Source organism: Ursus maritimus, unplaced genomic scaffold (assembly GCF_017311325.1).
Source record: "Ursus maritimus isolate PB19 unplaced genomic scaffold, ASM1731132v1 scaffold_5, whole genome shotgun sequence".
Taxonomy (NCBI): Eukaryota; Metazoa; Chordata; class Mammalia; order Carnivora; family Ursidae; genus Ursus; species Ursus maritimus.
In genome coordinates, this window is record NW_024426663.1 from 50,615,842 (window position 1) to 50,627,021 (window position 11,180).

The 11,180-nt window shown below is 38.0% G+C and overlaps 1 non-coding gene across 1 annotated transcript; it reads left to right on the plus strand.

Annotated features, from left to right (window-relative positions):
• Positions 1 to 8,681: 8,681 nt before the first annotated feature.
• Positions 8,682 to 8,788, plus strand: LOC121100879. Its single transcript, XR_005832661.1, has one exon. It is a non-coding gene; the product is annotated as a U6 spliceosomal RNA (small nuclear RNA).
• Positions 8,789 to 11,180: the final 2,392 nt, after the last annotated feature.

Below are 11,180 nucleotides of genomic sequence, written 5' to 3' on the forward strand. Positions count from 1 at the left end.
AACAACAAGCACGAGAAATCATTATAGGCAGGCTGGCTTTGAGGACGGCACTTTCAATTGTGCCAGCCAGTGGCAAGCACATGAGTTTATATCAAGGCCAGAAGTAAATTTAGGTTTTCTCTACACGTTCAGTCTCTAGATCGATCCAGAAGAGCAATTGTTGTTTCCATCAATTAGCGGAGCGGGTCTCTAAGGGGTCACAGCTGGTTGCTTTGCCGTGTCTGTGGCAGCAACAATGCCAACAGAAAGCTGGTGTATGTCTTTCATTTAAATGAGAGTGTATAGTCCTGGTTTTATTTGGTGAGACCTGTCATCAAACTAAAAATTTAAAAAGCAATCAAATGTTTGTCTTTGCGTGTCACGGCAAACCACACAGCTCCCTCAATTTTTTCAGAATTATTGAGCCTGTAAATTGACTGACCATTACTTAGCATTGTGTCTGCTATCAATTCCCCTCAAGAATCTTCATTGAGCACCTCCTGTATGAAAAGTCCTACTTATCTGGAGTCCACATCATAAAAAAGACAGGATATATCAGCTAGCGCCTGCAAATTCCCTTCTTTTATCCTGGAAACCCCCATGAAATCTGGCCATCTTGCAAATCAGGACTTCTGTGATCCTCGACATCACCCATAAGCTCTAACAGATTTAAGCTGGTAGACGTTTTGAGCCAACTCTCCTGAGCCAGGTCTTGATGAATACATTATAATACCTAGCATTACCTAGATCTTACAGATAACCTTGGGCATTCTTCTCCCAAATTCCCATCCTTTCTTATTTTTCATATCTCTTTACTACCCTTATTACTATTTACTAATTATTTTTTTCTTAAAATTGACCTTACTTTTTTCACATTTGAACTGATTTACTTAAAAAGGAAAATTACATTACCTATTCCAAAGGAAAAGTCAATTATCAATGACCATAAATAGAAGGTAGCCATAGAAATAAATATAATGAAGCAAAATAGTATTATAAAATTCTAGCTGTGTGCTTCTGTTCCAAGCCAAGATGTGACAGGGACCATGTCCACCTTCCTGCCTCAAACAACTGAAATGGTCACTGAACACCAGACAACAAAGGACAGTGATCTCTGAGAAAGGGAAACAAGTGAAGTGAGCCCAACACTTGCTCCAGCTTACTGTTTGGAGTATCGAAGCATCAGTACAGGAAAAGGAACTCAGGCAAAACCCAGGAACCTCCCCAAATGGAAGACATGTTGCTGAGAGTCCAGGGAGAACAGGCTAAGAATTCAGAAGACACAGATCGGAGAGGAGAGAGCTACACTGAAACTACCTGAGGGATATGTGGAAGTTCCCCCTTAAGCCCTCAGCAGAGCACTGCCCAGCACATGAATAGGAGGAACCCAAGAGGATGGAGAAAGAATCCCCCAAACAATTAGAGGAAATAGTACTTGTGACTCGCACAGGTCCAAGTATTGTGTCTGCTCTTATTAGCCAGATCAGAAAACCTCATGATTCACAAGTTATTGCATAGACAACGCAGAAGATCTTGCCTTGGAAGTGGTGGATAATTATCCCTAGAGTGGCCACTGCTCTGGTATTTAACAAATCTTCAAAGCAAAACCCAAAAGGATCAAACTGTATCCACATAACTTAATTGTGACTCAGAACAAAACTCAATTATATTTAGAGGAATATGGAAATACTCGGCACCCAACAAGGTAGAATTCACAATGTTTTGTAATGAATCTAAAAAAGTTACTAGATACACACTGTCTATGATGAGGAGAAAAAGCGATCAATTAAAACCAACCCAGAACTGGCATTGATGTTAGAATTAGCAGAGAAGGACATTAAAACAGTTATTATAACTATATTCTGTATTTTTAAAAAGCTAAGCAGAGACAACAGAGATAGGAAAAATGTCATATCACACAATTTTTTAAAAGATTAAAATTGAGCTTTTAGAAATGAAAATCACAGTGCATAAGATGAGAAATATACAAATGGGATTAATGGTACATTAGACATTGAATAAGACAAGATGCATGGATTTAAAGGCATAACAATAGTAACAATGCAAAATGAAGCAAAGTAGAGTTGGGGGTTTTTTGTTTTGTTTTGTTTCTTGTTTTTTTGTTTGTTTACGAAAAGAGCATCTGTTAGCTGTGGGACAACTTTAAGCAGCCTAATATATTTGTGTTTGGAGTCCATAAAGGAGATAAGAGATGAAAGAGGACCAAAAAAAAAAAAAAAAAAAGCATAATGGCCCCAAATTTTCCAAATTTGATAAAAACTATAAATTCACAGATCTAAGAAACTCAATGAAAACTATACTAGTGAATATCATAATCAAATTGCTATAAACCAGTGATAAAAAAAAGGAAATCTTAAAAACAACCAGAAGAAAAAAGTCATGGTACATAGAGAGGAACAAAAACAAGAATGTCAGTGTATTTCTCGTTGATTATCATGCAAGCAAGAAGACATTTGAGCACCATCTTTAAAGTAGTGAAAGTACTGTTAACCTAGAAATCTTTACCAAGGAGAAATAACTTTAAAAAATAAAGGTACACTAAACCTCCATTGATAGTTTATAGCTATTCTTACAATAAAGAGCAAAACCTTTAACATAAAAAAATTTAAATAAAAAAACATTTTTAGGCCTACAAAAATTGAAACAATCACAGTAGACCTGCCCTACAAAAAATATTGCAAGTCCTTCAGGAAGAAGAAAAATACTAGGTGGGAATGTGGATTTACACAAAGGGATGAAGAACATTGGATATGTTATGATCACTTAAACAAATTGAGAAAGTTGAGGGTCCTGGGTTGGAAAGCTTAATGTAGTTAAGAAGTCAGTTCTTCTCAAATTGATCTATAGATAGATTCACTGCAGTGCAAACAAAATCTCAGCAGGTCTTTTGATTAAAATTGACAAGCCGATTCTGAAATTTATGTGGAAATGCAAAGAGCCTTTAGAATACCTAATATCAAGCTGTGGCAAACCAGATAGTGTAATAGTGGTGTAAAGATAAACATATAGATCATGGAAGTAGAAGAGAATCCAGAGATAGAACCACACATAGATAGACAATAGATTTTTGACATAGGTATGAAGGTCATCCAGTGGAGAAAGTATAACGTTTTCAATAATGGTATGGGTCAATTGAGTATCACATAAAAAAAAAAAAGAACTTTAGTTCATACCTTACCCCGTAAGCAAAAATCAACTAAAAATGGATTATAGACTTAAATATAAAAATCTAAAGCTATGAAACTTCTAGGAGAAAAAATAAGAGAAAATCTTTGTGACCTGGGCTTAGGCAAAGATTTCTTAAGTAAGACACAAAGAGTACAACATATAGAAGAAAAAAAAATGATAAATGGGACAAATTTAACTTGTCAAAATTTAAAACTTTTGCTCTTACAAATCACTCTTAAGAGAATGAGAAAGCCTGGGAAAAATATTTGCAAATTGTATACTTAATAAGGTACTTATTTCCAAGATTGATAAAGAACTCTGAAGCTCAATCACAGGGAGACAACACATTTTTTAAATTAACAAATATTTTGAAAAGACACCTCACCAAAGAAGATAAACAGATGGCAAACAAAGCCTAACAAAATATGTTCAACGTCATTATTCATTAGGGAAATGCAATTTAAACCACAGTGTGACATGACTACATACCTACCAGAATGGCTGAAATTAGAAAGACTTGAACATGAGTGTTCATAGCAGCTTTATTTGTAATAGCCCCAAACTGGAAACAACTCAAATGTCCATCAGCAGGTGAATGGGTAAACAAATTGTGGTTTATTCATATAATAGAATACTACCCAGCTATAAAAAGGAATGGACTGTTGACAGTCATGTTGGATGAATCTCAAAATAAATATGTTAAGTGAGAGCAGCGAGACCAAAAAAAAAAAAAAAAGAGTACACACTGTATTATTCAATTTATATAAAGTTCTCAAAAAAAAAGCAAACTGCTCTATAGTAGAAGAAAGAAGGTCGACAGTTACCTGGGAAGGGGGTGAGAATAGTGAGGTGTGGGAGGGAAGGATCACAGTGGGTCACAAGGAAAATTTGGAGGGTAGTGGAAATATTTATTAACTTGATTGTGGTAATGGTCTCAAGGTGTATACATGGAATTTCAAATCACACCCTTTAAATATACAGTTTGTTTTATGTCAGTTATACCTCAAGAAATCTATTAAAAATATTCTGTTGCTTGACCGAGGCTTGCTCTTCCTTTAGCAAAAGGCAGATTAGCTCTGGTTAGAAAGCTATTAAAGGCACACCAGCACACAGACTTTCACCTTGAAGCCCAAAGAGAGATTGAAAGACCATTTAAAAGAGAACAACAGTTGCCTTCTGTGAGTCAGTGTTATTAAATGCTCTGTCCATGAACCACTTTCAACAACCTCATGTGTCAGCAGGTGGGACATGTATTCACCACATACTTTGGTAAACAATGAACCAAGAAAAACCTTGCAAGAGTGTAGCAGGTATTGCAAGGTAACTTCATGTAATAAATATTCATCTGAAACTGGAATTCTACAGCCTTCCTTAATATTGGAACAACAATGATTCAAGACCAGCCCTGCTTAAGTGAGGAATGCAGGTTCCCCTTTGAGATTCCTCCTGGGCCATGGAGTGACTACGGCTTCTTAGAGTTTCTTCATAGCCCCCAAATTCTGCATATTTTAACAGCCGATTGGTGTTCTGGTCTCTTTCTCCAAATAAGGCAGTCACAATGCCTGCTTTCAATGTAAGATCTACAGTAGGCAGGAAAATGTGAAAGCACAAATTTCCAGAAGTGATGGGTGAGTGAAATAGCCACTCCTATCTCATCTGTCCATCTTGGGGCAGGGGGAGAAAGTGGCCCTTTTCATGGTGTCCTACAGAAAGGGCAAGAATATCAGGCAGTTGAGAGGGATACTGGTGGGGATAGTTCAGATTTTAATTAAAAAATCATCAAGGAAATGAGGGGGTGGAACTTAGAAAAGAAAGGGGGAACAAAGGTTGGCTTGGTGTGGATGCTTTTTTGAGATTGTTTGTCTCCATGATTTTTGCATGAGGACTGCAAGATTGAGAGGCTGCCTTATAGCTGATTTAAGGATGAATTCATGCCAAGTTTGTTCACAGGTCTGTGCTGAAAACCCAGCCTCTCCCAGTGTCACCACTTCCTCTTACTCATCAATGAAGTATCACAGGCACCTAATTCCTTAACCAGCATTCAGGCTTTGGGTCTATGAAGATGAATGTTCCCTCTGGATGTGATAGAGCTTTCAGCTGTCATCACTGGAGAGGAAGGAGGTCCTTCCTCTCTTTTCATGTCCTGTTTCATTTCTACCAGCTGCAGGCTCCAGGGATGAGAGGTTGCAAGTATTTTTGATTCCAGCACACCACTTGGGCCACATGTACTAGCTAGTGGAGTCAATATGATGTCAAAAGCCACACCTCCAGTGAGCAGTCTTCCTCTGCCTGTGCAGAATTTGTTAGCTCAGTCAGATTCTCTTTAGAACCTCACATCCTGAGATGAGTCTATGTCAGGAGGCCACTAGCAATGTAGGAAGATCCAAAGGTCTGGGCCACTTGCTCTGTCTCAGCTTCACCAGGTGACCATGATCCTGCTTGTAGTTTCTCACATGTAACTGTCTTTCCCAACCCCCGTCTTTGAAACTTTTCTAAGTCAACTCTGAACACACACACACACACACACACACCCCTCTAAACCCCCTCTCAGCAAGACCCTGGGAAAGCGGCAATTACTGAACTTTTCTGTGGTTTGGTTTCCTCACCTGTAACATTGAGATGAGATACTGGGATGTGTATCTCACGGGATTGTCACGAGGATTAAATTAGTTTACATCTTAGAGGTGATTAGATCAGTCCCTAACATATAGAAAGAACTCAGTTTTTTTTTTTTTAAATATGTTAGGTACTCTTCCTTTTGGCTTCCTTAATTCCCTTCTCTGTCACTCTGCTGACATATTTTCTGTGTCATTTTCTTAGTCATTACCTGCTTACCTACCATCTCTTTCCTCCACGAGGCTATAGTTTCCTTGAGGACAGGAACTGGGTCACGTCTGTTCTTTTAATCCATAGCATTGAGCACAGTTTCTGACACACAGGCTTACAATGAAGGTGGAATCAATAAATAAGTCACTGGATGAAAAACTTAATATCTCAACAAACTAAGGGTAACCTGTTTTTGCTATAGGAAAGAAATAAAATAAAGAATGAGAGAAAATATACCAGATCATTGAGAGTACTCAGCCCTGGAGGATAAAATGATGTGTAACATGTATTTTCTTCTTTTCTATTTTTTCGGATAGGGGCAGAGGGGTTACACAACAGTGCATGCAGAGGACTGAGCTCTGCTCTAACCAGAGAGCTTCAGGGATTATATTAATGATGATGACATGAGCTGTATTCAAAATGAACTTGGAAATTTTGGCATCTTAACAGAAATTTATTTCTCGCTCCCATGTTGAGGGTGTGTCTGTCTGTATGTACTCCATGAAGTCATTCAGGGACCAGCCCCATGGAGGCTCCATCCACACATGGTTGCCAGGGCCCCCTGGTGTCTACACAGCTAGCTGGTGGACTGGGGAAGAGAGGGTACGAGTAGGTTCATATGGGAAGTGTACCTCACTTCTGCCCAATTACTCTTGTCCAACTTGTGTAACATTGCCCCAACTGGCAAGAAGGCTGGAAAATGTAGTCTAGCCATATGTCCCAACAGAAAGGAAATGGGTTTGATGAAGAGGTAGAGGATGAGTTAGCTTTCCTCCCCTGCAGTCTGTCCAGTCTAGCCAGTTGATTCAACCAACTGGCCTCCCCTCCTCTTCTCTCTCCCTTTCCACTTATCTTCCACGTGGCTGCCAAAGTGACTTTTCTCAGATAAATATATGACTTGTCACTTGCCTTCCTTTTCATCAATTAAATAAAGTTCAAATCTCTGTAGGCTAAATCTCTCAGTCCATAAACTCAAGGGCACAATAATATTTCTGTTTGTGACAGGATTTAATTTCAGTGTTGAGCTCCCATCCTGCCAGGTAGTAGAGTTTTCTCCCCTTTACCCTGGGTAGGGTCTGAGTTCTTGGGGGTATCACAGTACAAAGCCTTGAATGGGCATAATATCCTCAGTGGTCACCTCAGAGAGGTTTTCTGAAAGAAACCAATGCATTTCTTTCCATCAGAACTGCAAGAAACCATCTTGAGAATCTCATTCTAATAGTCAGTGAAAGGAAGCAAACCAAACCCAATGTACTGAAAAACAAACAAGCAAAATAGAATAAATGAAAAACAAATAAAATAGAATAAGAAAATGAGCCACTGGGGATGGGGGTGGAGGAGCCATTAAAAAAGAATTCATGGCAGAAGCAGAAATCTCTTGTGTACTTATCTTTATAAAAGAATAGAAAAGCAACTTGAAAAAAGAAGTCTAGTATATTAGCCAGCTAGCTGGTATATAGTGCAAATGAGTGGCAGCATGTATTTTAATGCTTTTTATTGGTATTTTAATTTATCTCTAAGCACCATATTTATATCTTATTTAGTCCCATTGAAACCAAAGTGCAGCTTTCACTTTAATGTTTCCTGGCATGCAAAATAATTCCAACAAACAATATAGAGGTATATCTGTTTTGCTGAATTATACTCAAATGTATGAAGAAAGGGGATGTGTCCAGATACAGAAATGACAAAAACATTACATCTGGAAGGATCTTCCATCTTGTGTATAGAGAAATTGGTGTATTTAGAAGCAATGGCTCACCCAAGATCCTGTAGTGACAAAATGGGGTCTGGATCCAGACATCCACACCTACTCTCAGCTGGAAGAATCTGGGTGGTCAAGGAAATTGGCACATTTCACTCAGAGTTTCAGAAGGTAGAAGCCTTGAGAGCTGCTGGGAAATACATGTCAAAGCATAAAGCAACAGCAGCCATAGGTTTCCTTGCTCTTACCACCTTCCACCTTCTTCTAGATAGAATCAGAACTCACGTCTAGGGCTCCAAGCCTCCCCCTGGCAAATATGATTTCCTGCCCACACTTACTGGTCACCACCCACATTTCCCCTCCTCTGTTTACAGCACCCCTTCTTTGGTTGCCTTTGGAGAATGATCCCACCCCAGTGCATGCAGTCTTGGGGGAGGATCCTTTCCAGGGTCTGTTGTTCCTTGGTTGAAGAGAGTCCATGTGATATATAAGTTGGTGAGAGTGCTTCTCATGGACATTCAGATCTTAATCAGAGTGACATGAAGATGAAAAAACACTGGAGCCAATTCATCCAGCGATAAACCCGGAATAGACTGTCCATTGCCTGCTCCCAAGATACCTAGCACTTCCCTAGCTCCCATCTTTCTGAGAACTGGTTATTTAGCTTTTCCTTCAGTTTGCTGTGTCATCTCATATCCATCCAATAAATTTCTTTCTTTGCCTAAGTTTGTTAATTTGGTTTTGGTTGCTTGCAAATAATCTGAATTGATAAAACATTCAGTGGGTGGTCTTTCTGATCCAACTCCACTTAACTGACTTAAGCAAATGGGTTAACTACTGCCTCAGCATGCTGATGACCAGTATGCCTCACTCTAGTACGTCCATGCACTCCATTTGAGTTTTGTACTTACCAAACATTGTTGTTCATGCCAATTAAACATACAGTTGCAATTTCATAATGTAATTAAATATTAACTTATGAGTGCTTGCTTTGGTAGCACATATACTAAAATTAGAATGATACAGAGGAGATCAGCATGGTCCCTGTGCAAGGATGACTCACAAATTCATGAAGTGTTCCATATTTTTCCCAAAACCGTAAGATACCTAGGAATATCAAAGAGGTAAAAGATCTGTACTGAAAACTATTAAACACTGATGAAAGAAATTGAAGATGACACAAAGAAATAGAAAAGCATCCCATGCTCATGGATTAGCAGAACCTATACTGATAAAATGTCTATATATTACCCAAAACAATCTACACATTTAATGCAACCCCTGTCAAAATACCAACAGCATTTTTTTACAGAACTGGCACAAACTGTCCTAAAATTTGTATGGAACCACAAAAGACCCTGAATAGCCAAAGCAACCTTAAAAGAGAAAAGCAAAGCTAGGCATCAGAATTCCAGACTTCCCATTATATTACAAAGCTGTAGTAACCAAAATAGTATGGTACTGGCAGAAAAATAGACACAGTAGATCAGTAGAACAGAATAGAAAACCCAGAAATGAATCCACAACTATATGGTCAATTAACCTTAAACAGAGCATGGAAGACTATTCAATGGAAAAAAGACTCTTCAACAAATGGTGTTGGGAAAACTGGACAGCAACATGCAAAACAATGAAACTGGACCACTTTCTTTCACCATACACAAAAATAAATTCAAAATGAATTGAAGACCTAAATGTGAGAAAGGAAGCCATTAAAATCTTAGAAGAGAGCACAGGCAATAATTTCTCTAAATCAGCCATAATAACATTTTTTCAGGTAATGTCTCCTGAGACAAGGGAAACAAAAGCAAAAATAAACTATTGGGACTACATCAGAATAAAAACCTCCTGCACAGTGAAGGAAACAATCAACAAAACTAAAAGACAACCTACTGAATGGGAGAAGATAGTTGCAAATGCCATATCTAATAAAGGGTTAGTATCCAAAAATCTATAAAGAACTTACAAAACTCAACACCCAAAAAACAAATAATCCAGCTCAAAAAAATGGGCAGAAGACATGAACGGACATTTTTCCAAAGAAGACATCCAGCTGGCCAACAGACATATGAAAAGATGCCCAATATTATTCATAATCAGGGAAATACATGAAATCAAAACTACAATGAGATATAACCTCAAACCAGTCAGAATGGCTAAAATTAACAACACAGGAAACAATAGGTGTTGCTGAGGAAGAAGAGAAAGTGGAACCCTTTTACACTGTTAGTGGAAATGCAAACTGGTGCAGCCATTCTGAAAAACAGTGTGGAGGTTCCTCAAAAAGTTAAAAATAGAACTACCCTATGATCCAGCAATTGCACTACTGGTATTTACCCAAAGGATACAAAAATAGTAATTCAAAGGGATACATGTACCCCAATGTTTATGGCAGCATTATCAACAACAGCCAAATTATGGAAAGAGATGTCCATCAACAGATGAATAAAGAAGATGTGAGATGTAAACACACACACACACCCCACATGTGTATATACATACACATACACACAATGGAATATCACTCAGCCTTAAAAAAAGAATGAAATCTTGCCATCTGCAGTGACGTGGATGGAGCTAAGGAGTATTATGCTAAGCAAAATAAGTCAGTCAGAGAAAGACAAATACCATATGATTTCACTCAGATGTAAAATTTAAGAAGCAAAACAAATGATCATGGGGGGGTGGGGAAGAGAGGGAAACCAAGAAACAGACTCTTAACTATAGAGAACAAACCGATGATTACCAGAGATGGGTGGAGAGATGGGTTAAATAGGTGATGGAGATGAAGGCATGCACTTGTGATGAGCACCGGGTGTTGTATGTAAGTGTTGAATCACTTAAATTGTATACCTGAAACTAATATTACACTGTATGTTAACTAAGTGGAATTTAAATAAAAAGTAAAAAAATATATATTAACTAATGAACTGAAAAGGCAAAAACAGTGTTTATTCTTGTGAAAAAAAAGTTGACTTCTTTGGAGTCTTAAAGGGAAGAAACTAGAAAGTGTGGTAAGTTAGGTGTGGGTGAGAGACAATCAGAAAATGGTACAAAATAATAAAACTCTAGAAGAATTTTATGTCGCATTGCTTCTCAAAGTTTTTTAAGTTCTTGTGCCCTTTTAAACAAATCAAAACTGAAAATCATGGAGAGTTCCTAATGGGTGACTGCAATCAGCATACTCAAAACCAAAGAGAAGGTTTTGGCCTGTGAAAAATTGGGAAATAAATGAACATTTACATGTGTCAAAATACTTAGGATATATATCATTCATTATGATTTCTTGGTTTATCCATATTTTTTGAACTTAATTAAGCGATCAAATTGAATAGGAGGTCTTTAAATACAGAAATGCAGAGAGAAACTCATATTACTCTTGTATCTGCTCAAGTATTAGTCCTCAGTGGTATTGGCTGGGCTTGAATTTAAGGACCCTTTCCACAACTCTTTGCTTCTGAAAAGATAACAGCTGCAGCAT